General features: G+C 50.3%; 1 protein-coding gene across 1 annotated transcript in view; it reads right to left on the minus strand.

Moving 5' to 3' along the window:
* The window catches only part of TMEM132C (transmembrane protein 132C), a 393,879-nt gene that overhangs the window by 270,416 nt on the left and 106,717 nt on the right, over positions 1–16,746 (minus strand). The gene's annotated exons all lie outside the window — the stretch shown is intronic.

Raw genomic sequence — 16,746 nt, forward strand, 5'->3', positions numbered from 1 at the left:
CCTTCACTACCTTAAGGAGCCTCAGAGTGGCTTACAATCTCCTTTCCCTTCCCCTCTCCACAACAGACACCCTGTGAGGTAGGTGGGGCTGAGAGAGCTCTCCCAAAACTGCTCTTCAGCAGAATAGCTGTGTGAGAACTTGTGACCAGCTCGAGGTCGCATCAGCAGGTGTATATGGAGGAACGGGGAATCAAACGCACTTAACCACTACACCAAACTGTCTCTTCTAGGTTACCCAGTGAGTTTCCAAGGCAGAATGGGGACTCAACCCCAGAAACTAATCTACCATTCTTAAGTTAACCACAATACCACATTGCTTCTCTTCTTCTAACTTCTAAACATTCTTGCCCTGATGTTACCTGTTGTCTAAAACCAGTTCGCTGGTTGTAATGGTTTTTAAATGTTATCGGCATTGGTTATGTTTGTATTCATTTGTAAGATGTCTCGAGGACATTTCTAAGAGTGGAATTCACTGCCACAGGAGGTGGTGGCGGCTACAAGCATAGACAGCTTCAAGAGGGGATTGGATAAGCATCTGGAGCAGAGGTCCATCAGTGGCTGTTAGCCACAGGGTATTGATGGAACTCTCTGTCTGGGGCAGGGATGCTCTGTATTCTTGTGCTTGGGGAGGGCACAGTGGGAGGGCTTCTAGCCCCACTGATGGACCTCCTGATGGCACTTGGGTTTTCTGGCCACTGTGCGACACAGAGTGTTGAACTGGATGTTCCATTGGCCTGAACCAGCACGACTTCTCTTATGTTCTTATGGGACGGCTGCATGCTCAGTGGCTTCAACAGATCAAGCTCTGCTTGGAATTGTCTTGCGGGAATTGTCTTTCAGCCATTGTGGGCTTTACCTGGCACAGAACTTGACAAGGATAACTTCTCTTGGCTGGGAAGCTCTCAACAGCCAATGGCTCATGGTCTTCCCCAAAAGTGTTAAACGTGCCCTTTAGAGAACGAAACATATTCCAGAAGAATTCATCCCAAAGGAGAGCCAGTTTGGTGTAGTGGTTAAGGCATGGACTCTTATCTGGGAGAATGGGATTTGATTCCCCACTCCTCCACTTGCAGCTGCTGGAATGGCCTTGGGTCAGCCATAGCTCTCTTATCTGGGAGAACCGGGTTTGATTCCCCACTCCTCCACTTGCACCTGCTGGAATGGCCTTGGGTCAGCCATAGCTCTCTTATCTGGGAGAACCGGGTTTGATTCTCCACTCCTCCACTTGCAGCTGCTGGAATGGCCTTGGGTCAGCCAGAGCTCTCTTATCTGGGAGAAGCGGGTTTGATTCCCCACTCCTCCACTCGCACCTGCTGGAATGGCCTTGGGTCAGCCATAGCTCTCTTATCTGGGAGAACCGGGTTTGATTCTCCACTCCTCCACTTGCAGCTGCTGGAATGGCCTTAGGTCAGCCATAGCTCTCTTATCTGGGAGAAGCGGGTTTGATTCCCCACTCCTCCACTTGCACCTGCTGGAATGGACTTGGGTCAGCCATAGCTCTCGTAGGAGTTGTCCTTGAAAGGGCAGCTTCTGGGAGAGCTCTCTCAGCCCCACCCACCTCACAGGGTGTCTGTTGTGGGGGAAGAAGACAAAGGAGATTGTGAGCTGCTCTGAGACTGTGAGTGAAGGGTGGAATATAAATTCAATGTCGTCTTCTTCTTCCCAGCATTCCCAGTGTCCGGAGGGATACCGGCAGTGATGATTTCTCTCAAGCCAAGCATGTCTGCTGTTGTGGCCCCAAACAGCGTTCCCTCGCTGCGGATTTCTAGCTTGCTTTCTAATTTGGCTTCCACCCAACAAACTCCCTGCATCTCTGCAACCTTTCTGCTCCCCAGAGAGGAAGCAATACATTACCTAACATCTGGCCAGACGTGTATTTGGCTGACCTAGATATCGTTTGTTGCAGCTGTTGCCCTGCAAAACATGGAGGAAGAACAGGGGACATGGAGGAAGTCCCGGTCAGTCCCCATCCTGACCCTTCTCTAAGATCAAGTTCTGTTCAGAATTTGGAGAGCCAATTTGGTGTAGTGGTTAAGTGTGCGGACTCTTATCTGGGAGAACCGGGTTTGATTCCCCACTCCTCCACTTGCAACTGCTGGAATGGCCTTGGGTCAGCCAAAGCTCTCTTATCTGGGAGAACCGGGTGTGATTCCCCACTCCTCCGCTTGCAGCTGCTGGAATGGCCTTGGGTCAGCCATAGCTCTCTTATCTGGGAGAACCGGGCTTGATTCCCCACTCCTCACTTGCACCTGCTGGAATGGCCTTGGGTCAGCCAGAGCTCTCTTATCTGGGAGAACCGGGTGTGATTCCCCACTCCTCCACTTGCAGCTGCTGGAATGGCCTTGGGTCAGCCAGAGCTCTCTTATCTGGGAGAACCGGGTGTGATTCCCCACTCCTCTGCTTGCAGCTGCTGGAATGGCCTTGGGTCAGCCAGAGCTCTCTTATCTGGGAGAACCGGGTGTGATTCCCCACTCCTCCACTTGCAGCTGCTGGAATGGCCTTGGGTCAGCCAAAGCTCTCTTATCTGGGAGAACCGGGATTGATTCCCCACTCCTCCACTTGCAGCTGCTGGAATGGCCTTGGGTCACTCATAGCTCTCTTATCTGGGAGAACCGGGTGTGATTCCCCACTCCTCCACTTGCAGCTGCTGGAATGGCCTTGGGTCAGCCATAGCTCTCTTATCTGGGAGAACCGGGTTTGATTCCCCACTCCTCCGCTTGCAGCTGCTGGAATGGCCTTGGGTCAGCCAGAGCTCTCTTATCTGGGAGAACCGGGTTTGATTCCCCACTCCTCCACTTGCAGCTGCTGGAATGGCCTTGGGTCAGCCAGAGCTCTCTTATCTGGGAGAACCGGGCTTGATTCCCCACTCCTCCACTTGCACCTGCTGGAATGGCCTTGGGTCAGCCAGAGCTCTCTTATCTGGGAGAACCGGGTTTGATTCCCCACTCCTCCACTTGCAGCTGCTGGAATGGCCTTGGGTCAGCCTTAGCTCCCGCAGTTGTCGTCCTTGAAAACTGCAGCTTTACAACTCTGAGCCACGGGGCTCCTCATCAACTCTAACCCACATTTTAACAGCTTCATTTTGAGAGATCGCCCTAATATTTTGGAAGGTTGTTTCCTAGCGGCACGACAAATAACAGCTAGCAGAAATGGGCTCCTTCAGGTGAACACAACCCCCCCACACACACCAAATAAGCTGGAGAAGCCGTGCCCCAGCGATCGTTCGCTATAAACGGAATGAAGAGGAATGGCCTACTCTGTAAGCAAACAGGAGCGCCGTGCATGGGGAAATAATTAGCGGAAGCCACTGTTATCTTTTCCTCTCGTTCGGTTTCTTTTTCGTGTGGGTGCGCGAGAGGGGAGTCCTTTGAATAATGATCCCAAACACTCGGCTTAGTGATTACGGCTTCCTTGATGATTAATCAGCTCCAAAGTCAACCCACTTCCCCCTCCTCCCCTCTCCCTCCCTCCGGTCACTTTCCTTGATCATTTCCCTGACAGCCTGGCGAACAAAGCCAGGTGCTGCCTTTGGGCATGGAAGCCTTTCTATGGGGTCTTTTCTGGACGTTCACTTCCGACGCCACAGGTTAACACAGCCTCTTAAAACCTCCTTCCATGTCCACCAGTGGAACAAGGGCCTAGAGAGCCAGCTTGGTGTAGTGGTTAAGTGCCTGGAATCTTATCTGGGAGAACCGGGTTTGATTCCCCTCTCCTCCACTTGCACCTACTGGAATGGCCTTGGGTCAGCCAGAGCTCCCTTATCTGGGAGAACCGGGTTTGATTCCCCACTCCTCCACTTGCAGCTGCTGGAATGGCCTTGGGTCAGCCATAGCTCTCTTATCTGGGAGAACCGGGCTTGATTCCCCACTCCTCCACTTGCAGCTGCTGGAATGGCCTTGGGTCAGCCATAGCTCTCTTATCTGGGAGAACTGGGTTTGATTCCCCACTCCTCCACTTGCAGCTGCTGGAATGGCCTTGAGTCAGCTCTCTTATCTGGGAGAACCAGGTTTGATTCCCCACTCCTCCACTTGCAGCTGCTAGAATGGCCTCGGGTCAGCCATAGCTCTGGTAGAGGTTGTCCTTGAAAGTGAAGCTGCCCTCTCAGCCCCACCCACCTCACAGGGTGTCTGTCTCCTGAGAGCCAGTTTGGTGAAGTGGTTAAGTGTGTGGACTCTTATCTGGGAGAACCGGGTTTGATTCCCCACTCCTCCACTTGCAGCTGCTGGAATGGCCTTGGGTCAGCCATAGCTCTGGCAGAGGTTGTCCTTGAAAGGGCAGCTGCTGTGAGAGCTCTCTCAGCCCCACCCACCTCACAGGGTGTCTGTTGTGGGGGGAGAAGATAGAGGAGATTGTAAGCAACTCTGAGGGTGCGGTCACACGTCACATTAAAAGCGGGCGTGCAGCGCTCCAATCTGAAGCGCTGAATATTGATTCGACGCAGGGCCGATCAGACGAGCATCTAAGAATGTGACTCATCCCGATACCGTCCTGTCGTTGAATGATCAGACATATTGAAGGCTATCACGCTCTTTACTCAGAGCATCCGCACAACCGATCAAGCAGATTCAAAGTCATCTCACTCTCATTCAGTTGCTGAGCAATCATATGGTGTTTTCATTAAACATGCACCCAAACATTGGGAGGTCAGGAATCAAACATTGCTTCAAAGGGAGGGGGGAGTTCTGGGAATTAACGTTGCCAATTCAAACTAGGGGACTGCCAGGAACTACTTTTCTGAAAATGGGCAGTGACGATGATATCTGGAAATCCTTCACATTGAAAATCCCCCCTCCCTTCCCATTCTTCCACTCTTGTGGATTCTTGGAAAGCCAGTTTGGTGTAGTGGTTAAGTGTGCGTACTCCTATCTGGGAGAACCAGGTTTGATACCCCATTCCTCCACTTGCAGCTGTGGCATGGCCTTGGGTCAGCCGTAGCTCTGGCAGAGGTTGTCCTTGAAAGGGCAGCTGCTGTGAGAGCCCTCTCAGCCCCACCCACCTCACAGGGTGTCTGTTGTGGGAGAGGAAGGGAAAGGAGATTGTGAGCTGCTCTGAGACTCTTCGGAGTGGAGGGCGGGATATAAATCCAATATCTTCATCTACCTCACAGGGTGTCTGTTGTGGGGGAGGAAGGGAAAGGAGATTGGGAGCCGTTCTGAGACTCTTCAGAGTGGAGGGCGGGATATAAATCCAATATCTTCATCTACCTCACAGGGTGTCTGTTGTGGGGGAGGAAGGTAAAGGAGATTGTGAGCCGCTCTGAGACTCTTCGGAGTGGAGGGCGGGATATAAATCCAATATCTTCATCTACCTCACAGGGTGTCTGTTGTGGGGGAGGAAGGGAAAGGAGATTGGGAGCCGTTCTGAGACTCTTCGGAGTGGAGGGCGGGATATAAATCCAATATCTTCATCTACCTCACAGGGTGTCTGTTGTGGGGGAGGAAGGGAAAGGAGATTGGGAGCCGCTCTGAGACTCTTCAGAGTGGAAGGCGGGATATAAATCCGATTTCTTCTTCTACCTCACAGGGTGTCTGTTGTGGGGGAGGAAGGTAAAGGAGATTGTGAGCCGCTCTGAGACTCTTCAGAGTGGAGGGCAGGATATAAATCCAATATCTTCTTCTTTTTCTTGTTGATTGGAGAAGCAGAAGCCTCGCCTCAGATTCCCAATGATCTGGTTGTGCACATGTCTCTTGAGGCTTGGGGTGATTCTAGAGTCCTCAATTACCATGGTGGCCCAGGTCACTTAGATTGCCAGATTGGTGTTTTATCATCTTCAGCAGATCAGGCAACGGGTTCCCTATCTGGTACCCATGACCTAGCTACAGTTATCTATGCTATGGTCACTTCCAGGCTGGATTACTGTAACGAGCTCTATGCAGGGCTAGCCTTGAGACTGATCTGGGGACTTTGGGGTGGAGCCAGGAGACATTAGGGGTGGAGTCAAGCTCAAGGCTGTGACAAGCATAATTGAACTCCAAAGGGAGTTCAGGTTGAAAGGGACCGCACACCTTCCCTCCATTGGAAATAATGAAAGATAGGGGCACCTTCTTTGGGGGCTCATAAAATTGGAATCCCTGGTCCTATCCTTTTGAAACATGGAGGGTATTTTGGGGACAGGGACTGGATATTATGCTGAAAATCTGGTGCCTCTGCCTCAAAAAACAGCCCCCCGCCAGGGCCCTAGATATCCGTGGATCAATTCTCCATTATACCTTATGGGAATTGGTCTCCATAGGAAATAATGGAGAACCCAGCAGACATTTTCCTCCCACCTCCTACTGCTTTCTTATGATCCTGAAGTAGGGGGAGGACCTCCAAACTGGGGGATTGGCAACTCCAAACCCCTGCCCCCACCTGGGGATTTATACAAACAACGAAATACATGGCTGTGATAGGAATAGGCTACCAGACAGGGCCTTTTCGGTAATGGCTCCTTGCTGGTGGAACCAGCTGCCGGAAGAGGTGAGGGCCCTGCGGGACCTTGGGCAGTTCCGCAGGGCCTGTAAGACAGCCCTCTTCTGGCTGGCCTATAATTAACTGACATTGGAAACTTTATGGAAGGTTGTAGTGTAGCACTTTGGCACATCGTTTGTTCTATATGTCTTCTATTTTACTGTTTTAAATTGTTGCAAATTGATGTATTTCTAAAACCAAACTCTATGTTAGATTTTATATGTTGTGAGCCGCCCTGAGCCGCCTCGGTGGGAAGGGCGGGATAGAAACAGAAAATATGTTCACGTGCTTTTTTAAACAGAAAACTGCTTCAATCAATGCATTGACACGAAAGTTCACATTGACAACCACAAAAGATAGACAGACAGACAGACAGACAGACAGACAGACAGACAGACAGACAGACAGACAGACAGACAGACAGACAGATAGATAGATAGATAGATAGATAGATAGATAGATAGATAGATAGATAGATAGATAGATAGATACATACATACATACATACATACATACATACATTTTATTTGTATCCCGCCCTCCCCGACCAAGCGGCTCAGGGCGGCTAACAGCACAAAATTCGATACATACATTGTATAATAAATAACATTTAAAAACAGTAAATTAAATCCATAAAATTCTAAAAACATTAATACATTTAGTGCTATTCCATCAGTAAGTTTAGTTGGCAATTTAGTAGTATCAGCTGGTGAAGGCCATTTGGAACAGAGTGGTTTTGCAGGCCCTGCGGAATTGTTCAATGTCCCGCAGGGCCCGCATTTCCTCTGGGAGCTGATTCCACAGCTGTGGGGCCAGAACTGAGAAGGCCCGAGTACGGGTACTTTGGAGTCTTACCTCCTTTGGCCCGGGGATAGTCAGCAGGTTCTTCCCTGCTGACCTCAGTGCTCTCTGGGGTTCGTACGGGGAGAGGCGGTCCCTAAGGTAGGCAGGTCCTCGGCCATATAGGGCTTTAAAGGTAATTACCAGCACTTGAAGCCTTATAAACAGAGCCCATGGTGATGCATTTGAAGCCTTATAAATAGAGCCCATGGTGATTAACTGAGACAGCATGCACATGGCTAGTTAACAATTGTGTCAAATACGTTAAGTCTGAAGCAGTTTTATACTTAAAAAGCATGCAAACGTATTTAAACGTAGCCTATTCCTATCACAGCCATGTATTTTGTTGTTTGTCTATATCCTCACTGTGATTCCCCTGTTGTTCCTGCCTACCTGGGGATTGGCCACCCCCAAAGTCTCCTGGCTCCACCCCCAAAGTCTCCTGGCTCCACCCCCAAAGTCCCCAGGTATTTCTTGAATTGGACTTGGCAACCCTAGGAGATTGCTGCCACGCCCCCCCCCCCCCCCAATATGTCACCATCGCCTCATGTCCCCTCCTTACCGAGCTGTCCTCGTTTCAGCTTTAACTTTCCTCCACCTACGTCCCCGCAGCCCGGCGTTACCTTTACATAAATGCGTTCGTCCCTAAATATCCTATCAATAACGTGCATCCATTTGCTCATCCTCAACGAACAGCCGCAGCAAACGAGGCCCGGGAAGGAATTATTAGTCACATAACGTTCGGGAGGCTGGCGGCTAATGCCTCCATGAGACGAGAGAAGCGGGGATTTCCTTCACATTTGGAAATCAGCTTTACTGTTTCGATTGCCAAGCGCGGTAATCACTCGATCTGGTGAGATTCGTTTCCATCTGTGCAGCAGAGGGTGGCCGTTGCCACCATATGGGATTACAGCCATCTTGAACGGAGAGGGGTAGGGAGGAAAGAGGCGGGGACACACTTTGCAAATGAAATGCTGAGTACCGAGAAGAAAGTAGAGGAGGAAATCAGCTTTAAAAACACACACACACACACACACACACAGAGAAAAGAAAAATGATCAGCTTGCAAAAATAATAACTTAAATGTACGGTCTGGAAGCTTAGCGCTCACACGCATGTTTGAAGCACATTGAAAAGATGAGAGCCTAAGAGGAGCCGTGTTGGATCAGGCCATCCAGGCCAACACTTTGTGTCACACAGTAGCCAAACCCCCCAGGTGCCATAGGAGGTCCACCAGTGAGGCCAGAACTCCAGAAGCCCTCCCACTGTTGCCTCCCAAGAACCAAGAATACAGACCATCACTGCCCCAGGCATAATAACATAAAAGGAGCCATGCTGGATCAGGCTAATGGTCCATCCAGTTAACTCTGTGTCACCCAGTAGCCAAAATCCCAGGTGCCATCAGGAGGTCCACCAGTGGGCCAGAACTCCAGAAGCCTTCCCCCTGTTGCCCTGAAAGCACCAAGAACACAGAGCATCTCTGCCTCAGACTCAGTGTTTCATCTGTACCTTGTGGCTAACAGCCACTGATGGACCTCTGTTCCATCTGTTCATCCAATCTACTCTTGAGGCTGTCTGTGCTTGTAGCCACTACCATTTCCTGCAGCAGGGAATTCCATGTGTTAATTACTCTTTGGTGAAGAAGTCCTTCCTTCTATCTGTCCCCAGTCCACTCATGAGTGCCCATGAGTTCTTGTATTGTGAGAAAGGGAGAAAAGTATAGGCTTGCCAATCCCTAAGTTCCAGTAGGGGATCCCCCTGTCTAGCAGGCTCCTTCCCACCCCCAGCCAGCTGGCCAGTAGGGGAGAAGCCCTGCCCCCACAGCCACCATGTGCCTTTCCACCTTGGAAGGCAGAGAAGTGTCTTGGGAACAGTTTGTTTTTTGAAAGGTGTGTATGCCTTTAAATCTGTAGAAGCCAGGCTGAATAGGGGTGGGCAAGTTTGCAGAACAGCATGGCTGTTGTGAAAAAGTGAAGTAGCCCATTCTTCCTCCATTTGTTTTACAGTCCTATCAGAAGTCATTTGCTGTGTAAAATAGAGTAAAGCAGAACAGCTGGTTTCCCTGTGTTAGTCTGAAGAACTTGGTTGAATATAGAGCAGTCAACAACTCCCATGGTGAGTAAATTGTCCCTGTGAGACCACAATGTGTGTCCTTCCAAACTGTTTATTTTGGCTGCTTTGTGTGCATGTGTGAGAGAGAGGAGAAGTGCAGCCAGCTGCTGGGGGTTGAAGGAATGAAGACTGTATTCAGGGGAACTGAACTGCTATGTTTTTATTTCTTTATTTTAGGGAATGGGAAAGTCTCCTGGCTCCACCCCGAAAATCCCCAGATATTTTCTGAGCAACCCTAGAAAAGTACCTCTTTCTCTATCTTCTCTATCCCGTTATGTTCTCTCATGTTCTTATGTGTTATTCAGTAAACTTTATCATCTTGCATAATTTTGTAAACCATTATCATTATTCCTTGGCTCAACCACTCGAGAGCTGTAAGCTGTCATTTTAATAATGTGCACATTCATTGCTCACGTCTTTAAAGCCCAGCAGCTGTGACAAGCAAAAGGCTGCCCCAAACCTCCTTTTCCCCTCCTTCCCAGCTAGTGCCTGTCTTTCTAAAGAGCAGCAGCTAGCGTAGCAAAATATACAAAAGCTTTTGTTCTTGAATGGACCGGAAGAGACCAAGATGGTGGGTGGGGTGGTGCTGTGGTCCTTCAGCTTCGAGACTGGAAGTGAGTTTTGGAAAGATAGCTCCGCCTTGCCTTAAATCATTGGTTCCCAACCTTCGGTGTATGGTGACCCCCAAGTCCAAATCTACTGGCACGGTGGCTCAACCAGGGCTGGCCCATAGGGTTCCAAATCCCCAGCTGGAAGAATACAAGTCAAAAATACACTGCTCCAGGCACAAGAAAAGACAATTTAGTAATAGCCAGTCATTTGGTTACAAAAATGCAACATGCAAATCCCAAATATAAATAGGCTCGCCAGTCCCCAGGTCCCAGCAAGGGATCCCCTGGTTTTGCAGGCTCCACCCCTCTTCCTCCCTCCCTCTCCTTCCTTCCTTCCTCCCCTCCCTCTACTTCTTACCTTCCTCTCCTCCCTTCTCTCCCCTCCTCTTCCTTCCTTCCTTCCCCCCTCCCTCTACTTCCTTCCTTCCTCCCCTCCTCCTTCCTTCCTTTCTCTTTCTTTCTTTCTTTCTTCTTTCTTTCTTTCTTTCTTTCTTTCTTTCTTTCTTTCTTTCTTTCTTTCTTTCTTTCTTTCTTTCTTTCTTTCTTTCTTTCTTTCTTTCTTTCTTCTTCCTTCCTTCCTTCTCTTTCTCTTCCTCTTTCTTTCTTTCTTTCTTTCTTTCTTTCTTTCTTTCTTTCTTTCTTTCTTTCTTTCTTTCTTTCTTTCTTTCTTTCTTTCTTTCTTTCTTTCTTTCCTCCCTCTCCCCTCCCTCCTCCCCTCCCTCCCTCCCTCCCCTTCCCTTCCTTCCTTCCTTCCTTCCTTCCTTCCTTCCTTCCTTCCTTCCTTCCTTCCTTCCCTTCCTTCCTTCCTTCCTCTGTGAACTTAGGCAGATCATGAGAGGGAGAGCAGAAAGGGTTGCATCAGTGCTTAATTCTCGGCTCCTTCTTACACACCCAGCAAAAAGCTGTTCGCCACTTCGAGATCAGGAAGCAATTTCCCCCCAGGCCAGTTTAGCCAGGGAACCTGGGGGGGGGGGGGGTGCCATCTTTCAGGCACAGAGCAGGGCTCACTGGAGGTGGGAAATATCTGTGAATTCCCTCCTCTGTGCAGGGGGTTGGAGTAGATCACCCTGGAAGTCCCTTCCGATTCTACCATCTCCTGAAGGAAAGGAAAGGTCCCCTGTGCAAGCACCAGTCCTTTCCGACACAGGGATGCTGCTGCTTTCACAACGTTTTCACGACAGACTTTTTTACGGGGTGGTTTGCCATTGCCTTCCCCGGTCATTACGCTTTCCCCCCAGCAAGCTGGGGACTCATTTGACCGACCTCGGAAGGATGGAAGGCTGAGTCAACCTCCAGCCGGCTACCTGAACCAGCTTCCGCTGGAATCGAACTCAGGTCGTGAGCAGAGGGCTCCGACCGCAGTCCTGCAGCTTTACCACTCTGTGCCAAAAAATGCAGCGGATGGACATAGACAGAACAATGGCTGTGGCCCCCTCCTCCATGCGCAGAGCCCCCCCCCCCACTTCTTCCTCTGTTGCAGCCGAGGATGGGAAAAGACTTCAAACGGGCGCCAAGCACTATCTCAGCCGCAAAGAATGCAGTGTGCGCCCTGGCCGGGCCGCAGCAGCCGCAGCAGCAGTCTGGCATTCCAACCAACTTTATGGCCGTGGGTGGCTTCTAAGTTTCCCATTTGATCGGAATGAACAACCAGGGCCTTCCTTTCAACCCCGGGGACAAGGGAGCCGATATAAATCACAGCCCCTCGGTGGCGGCCAAGGGGCTTCCCCAGAACAATCGACGGTGGCAGGATCTCAAAGCCCCACCTCGGCCTTTGTGGAAAGAAGAGAGAGAACCTCGAGGGTTTTAAAGAGAGGGAGAGACAAAGGGGAAGGGGAGGGTCCGGCTATTGACAGCTCCCGACACTAAAATCCGGAGCCTGGTGAATTTATAGCAGGCAGGGCGGGAAATGCCTTCCCCCTGTTGTCAGGTCTTTTGGAAGCAGCGTCTTGGGGGGTGGTTTTTAACCCCTGACTCCCCAGAGTTCAGCAGACTCCCCACCAAGTCATCCTTGTGTGTGTGTGCCTGATCCTAATAGAACAAAGCAGGAGTCAAGTCGCACCTTTAAGACCAACCAAGTTTTATTTAGAACGTAAGCTTTCGTGTGCTCTCTAAGCACACCTCATCAGGAGAGCCAGTTTGGTTGTAGTGGTTAAGTGAGAGGCCTCTTATCTGGGAGAACTGGGTTTGATTCCCCACTCCTCCGCTTGCACCTGCTAGCACGGCCTTGGATCAGCCACAGCTCTGGCAGAGGTTGTCCTTGAAAGGGCAGCTGCTGTGAGACCCTCTCAGCCCCACCCACCTCACAGGGTGTCTGTTGTGGGGGAGGAAGATAAAGGAGATTGTGAGCCACTCTGAGACTCTTCGGAGTGAAGAGCAGGATATAAATCCAATATCTTCATCTACCTCACAGGGTGTCTGTTGTGGGGGAGGAAGGGAAAGGAGATTGTGAGCCACTCTGAGACTCTTCGGAGTGGAGGGCGGGATATAAATCCAATATCTTCATCTACCTCACAGGATGTTTGTTGTGGGGGAGGAAGGGAAAGGAGATTGTGAGCCGCTCTGAGACTCTTCGGAGTGGAGGGCGGGATATAAATCCAATATCTTCATCTTCTTCTTCATCAGACGAGGGAATCAGATATTGCGGCTGGAATACAAGCGGTTTGTTGATTCAGAGGGCAAACTAACTGATCACATGGCCACGTGTGCATTCATTTTCTAATGGCAGACGAGAGTGATGTTTATAAGGTATAGATTGATGTTGATAAGTAGATTGGGTGGACTACAACTAGGATACACATGTCCTTTTTTGATTGACCTAGATTTGCAGAAACACCATTTGGCAGGGAATTTTATTACCTTTTATAGCTATCCAGACCAAATGGCCAAGCCGCACTGTTTTATGTGACCATGTGATCGAGTTAGTTTGCCCTCTTAATCAACAAACTGCATGTATTCCACCCACAATACCTGATCCCTTCGTCTGATGAAGTGTGCTTAGAGAGCACACGAAAGATTACGCTCTCAATAAAACTTGGTTTTCAATAGACGTATTAGTAAAAACTCCCATGGAGTGTTTAATAGTCATATGCCTTGCTCATACCCGTAAGACCCCTGGAGTAAATGGCCGCTTGGAAAGGTGGACTTTATGGCAGTGGACTTTATGGCAAGCTGAGGCTCTTCCCTTCCAGAGAGCCATTGGTGTAGCAGTTGTGTGCCAGCTCTTATCTGGGAGAACCGGGTTTGATTCCCCACTCTTCCACTTGCAGCTGCTGGAATGGCCTTGGGTCAGCCGTAGCTCACGCAGAGGTTGTCCTTGAAAGGGCAGCTGCTGGGAGAGCTCTCTCAGCCCCACCCAACCCACAGGGTGTCTGTTGTGGGGGGGGGAGAAGATATAGGAGATCGTAAGCCGCTCTGAGGCTCTGATTCAGAGAGAAGGGGGGGGGGGGTATAAATCTGCAGTCTCCTTCTTCTTCTTCCCCAAACCCCGCCCCCTCCTGGTTCTGCCCCCAAAGTCTCCAGGTCTTTTCCAACACAGACCCGACAACCTTACTTGGGTCGCACCTCCCCGTCTTTTTTTCCAAACCACCAACTCTTCAATGCACAGGATTCCCAAGATAGATCCAAGTGGGCAGCTGCGTTGGTCTGAAGTGGTAGAACAAAATAGGAGTCAAGTAGCACCTTTATTTCATTCAGAACGTAAGCTTTCGTGTGCTCTCTAAGCACACTTCATCAGACGAGGAATCCGGTACAGTGAGCAAAGCCACACAGAGCTGGTAGTCTGAGCCACTGACAACCAGTGACGTGTGGCTTTGCGCACTGTACCGGATTCCTCGTCTGATGAGGTGTGCTTAGAGAGCACACGAAAGCTGACGTTCTGAATGAAATTAAACAAAGCAGGAGTCAAGTGGCACCTTTAAGAGCAACCCAGTTTTATTTAGAACGTCAGCTTTCGTGTGCTCTCTTAAGCACACTTCATCAGACGAGAACGTGCCGAACGTGCCAGTTTGGTGTAGTGGTTAAGTGTGCGGACTCTTATCTGGGAGAACCGGGTTTGACTCCCCACTCCTCCGCTTGCACCTGCTAGCATGGCCTTGAGTCAGCCATAGCCCTGGCAGAGGTTGTCCTTGAATGGGCAGCTGCTGTGAGAGCCTTCTCCATCCCCACCCACCTCACATGGTGTCTGTTGTGGGGGAGGAAGGGAAAGGAGATTGTGAGCTGCTCTGAGACTCTTCGGAGTGGAAGGCAGGATATAAATCCAATATCTTCATCTACCTCACAGGGTGTCTGTTGTGGGGGAGGAAGGGAAAGGAGATTGTGAACCGCTCTGAGACTCTTCGGAGTGGAAGGCGGGATATAAATCCAATATCTTCATCTACCTCACAGGGTGTCTGGGGGTGGTGGTGGTAAAGGAGATTATGAGCCTCTCTGAGAATCTTTGGAGTGGAGGGCAGGATATAAATCCAATATCTTCATCTACCTCACAGGGTGTCTGTTGTGGGAGAGAAAGGTAAAGGAGATTGTGAGCTGTTCTGAGACTTTTCGGAGTGGAAGGCGGGATATAAATCCAATATCTTCATCTACCTCACAGGGTGTCAGGGAGGGGTAAAGGAGATTGTGAGCCTCTTTGAGACTCTTTGGAGTGGAGGGCGGGATATAAATCCAATATCTTCATCTACCTCACAGGGTGTCTGTTGTGGGGGAGGAAGGGAAAGGAGATTGTGAGCTGCTCTGAGACTCTTTGGAGTGGAGGGCAGGATATAAATCCAATATCTTCATCTACCTCACAGGGTGTCTGTTGTGGGGGAGGAAGGGAAAGGAGATTGTGAGCCGCTCTGAGACTCTTTGGAGTGGAGGGCGGGATATAAATCCAATATCTTCATCTACCTCACAGTGTCTGTTGTGGGGGAGGAAGGGAAAGGAGATTGTGAGCCGCTCTGAGACTCTTTGGAGTGGAGGGCGGGATATAAATCCAATATCTTCATCTACTTCACAGGTTGTCTCTTGTGGGGGAGGAAGGTAAAGGAGATTGTGAGCCACTCTGAGACTCTTCAGAGTGGGGGGCGGGATATAAATCCAATATCTTCATCTACCTCACAGGATGTCTGTTTTGGGGGAGGAAGGTAAAAGAGATTGTGAGCCGCTCTGAGACTCTTCGGAGTGGAGGGCGGGATATAAATCCAATATCATCTTCTTCTTCTGCTTTGTTCAGCTGCTTCAGACCCACATGGCTCCCCGCTTGGATGAATAAAATGAAGTTGCTCTTAAAGGTGCAACCTGACTCCTCTTTTGTTCTAGGATTCCCAAGAGACAGTCAACCCAGGAAGAGTCTTTGTGGGAGGCTGACTGGGATAACCCTGTCCCCTTTACACCCCCATCGGCCAATTCAGGCCCGTTCACCTCACCCCCACCTTCCCAGCCTGCTGTGATGAATCACTGGCCACCAAAGTCAGCTTTTCCAAGGCCCCATTAGGGAGGAGGGGGAAGGGTGGGAGAAAGGAAAGGAGGCAGACCATGGGAGCTTGCATCAAAATTGCTGCTGAGAGAACAGGGCATATCTGTGCGCCCAGAACACAGAGACTGGGGAAAAGAGGGCGCGCACTCATGCTCCAGGCGCACAAGAAGCGTGTCTAGCGAGGTGTGCTCAAAGAGGCACTTAAGAGAGTTGCCCTCGGGGTCTCCGTGTCCCTGATCAAAAAGGTCAAGCAGGGATGCAAGGCACACCACCGGCCGGCCGGCTGTCGATCAGAGGAGAGAGAGCCCAGAGCTTTGGGGAGGCCGGCTTCTCCAAACCGGGGAAGAACAAAAGGCCGGCCTCGTGTGCCTGCATGGATGCACAAGAGAGCAATCTCTACTGCATGCTTTCCCTTTGCGAAATGGGAAGCCAGGGCAAAAGCAGGGCATGTTTGCAATCAGGGACAGCGTTCCCTCTAAGCTGAGCCGATGTGAGCTAGCTCACGGTTGTTTAGTCCCCAGCGCACGCGTTTTAGTCTCAGCTCAGGAAAAATGGCCCCAGACCAAGCTAATTTATGCGGTAGCTACAACTTGAAGTAGCTCACAAAGCAGAATTTTTGCTCACAAGACCCCATATCTTCGAAGTAGAAGAAGATGACAGATTTATACCCCGCTCTTCTCTCCACGTCCCCCCCAGAGTCGGAAACGACTGGTGTTTGTGCAGGGGACCTTTCCTTTCCTTTTCTTCGCTCTGAATCAGAGTCTCAGAGGGACTCGCAATCTCTTTTATCTCCTTCACCCACAACAGACACCCTGTGAGGTGGGTGGGCCTGAGAGGGCTCTCACAGCAGCTGCCCTTTCCAGGACAACTCCTATGAGAGCTATGGCTGACCCAAGGCCATTCCAGCAGGTGCAAGTGGAGGAGTGGAGAATCAAGCCAGGTTCTCCCGGTACAAGGTGCTGGTTATTACCTTTAAAGCCCTATAAGGCCTAGGACCTGCCTACCTTAGGGACCGTCTCTTCCCACATGTTCCCCAGAGAGTACTGCGATCTGGCTCCCAAAATCTGCTCGTAATCCCCGGGCCAAAGGAGGCCCGGTTGAAGTCAACCAGGAACAGGGCCTTCTCAATAACAGCCCCTTGCTGGTGGAACCAGTTACCGGAAGAGGTCAGGGCCCTGCGGGATATTGGACAATTCCGCAGGGCCTGTAAGACAGTCCTCTTCCGGTTGGCCTATAACTGACCGGCACTAAAATTACCAAAATACTGAAGGAAGTTTATAG

This window comes from Heteronotia binoei, chromosome 11 (assembly GCF_032191835.1).
Source record: "Heteronotia binoei isolate CCM8104 ecotype False Entrance Well chromosome 11, APGP_CSIRO_Hbin_v1, whole genome shotgun sequence".
In the NCBI taxonomy this organism is placed as follows: Eukaryota; Metazoa; Chordata; class Lepidosauria; order Squamata; family Gekkonidae; genus Heteronotia; species Heteronotia binoei.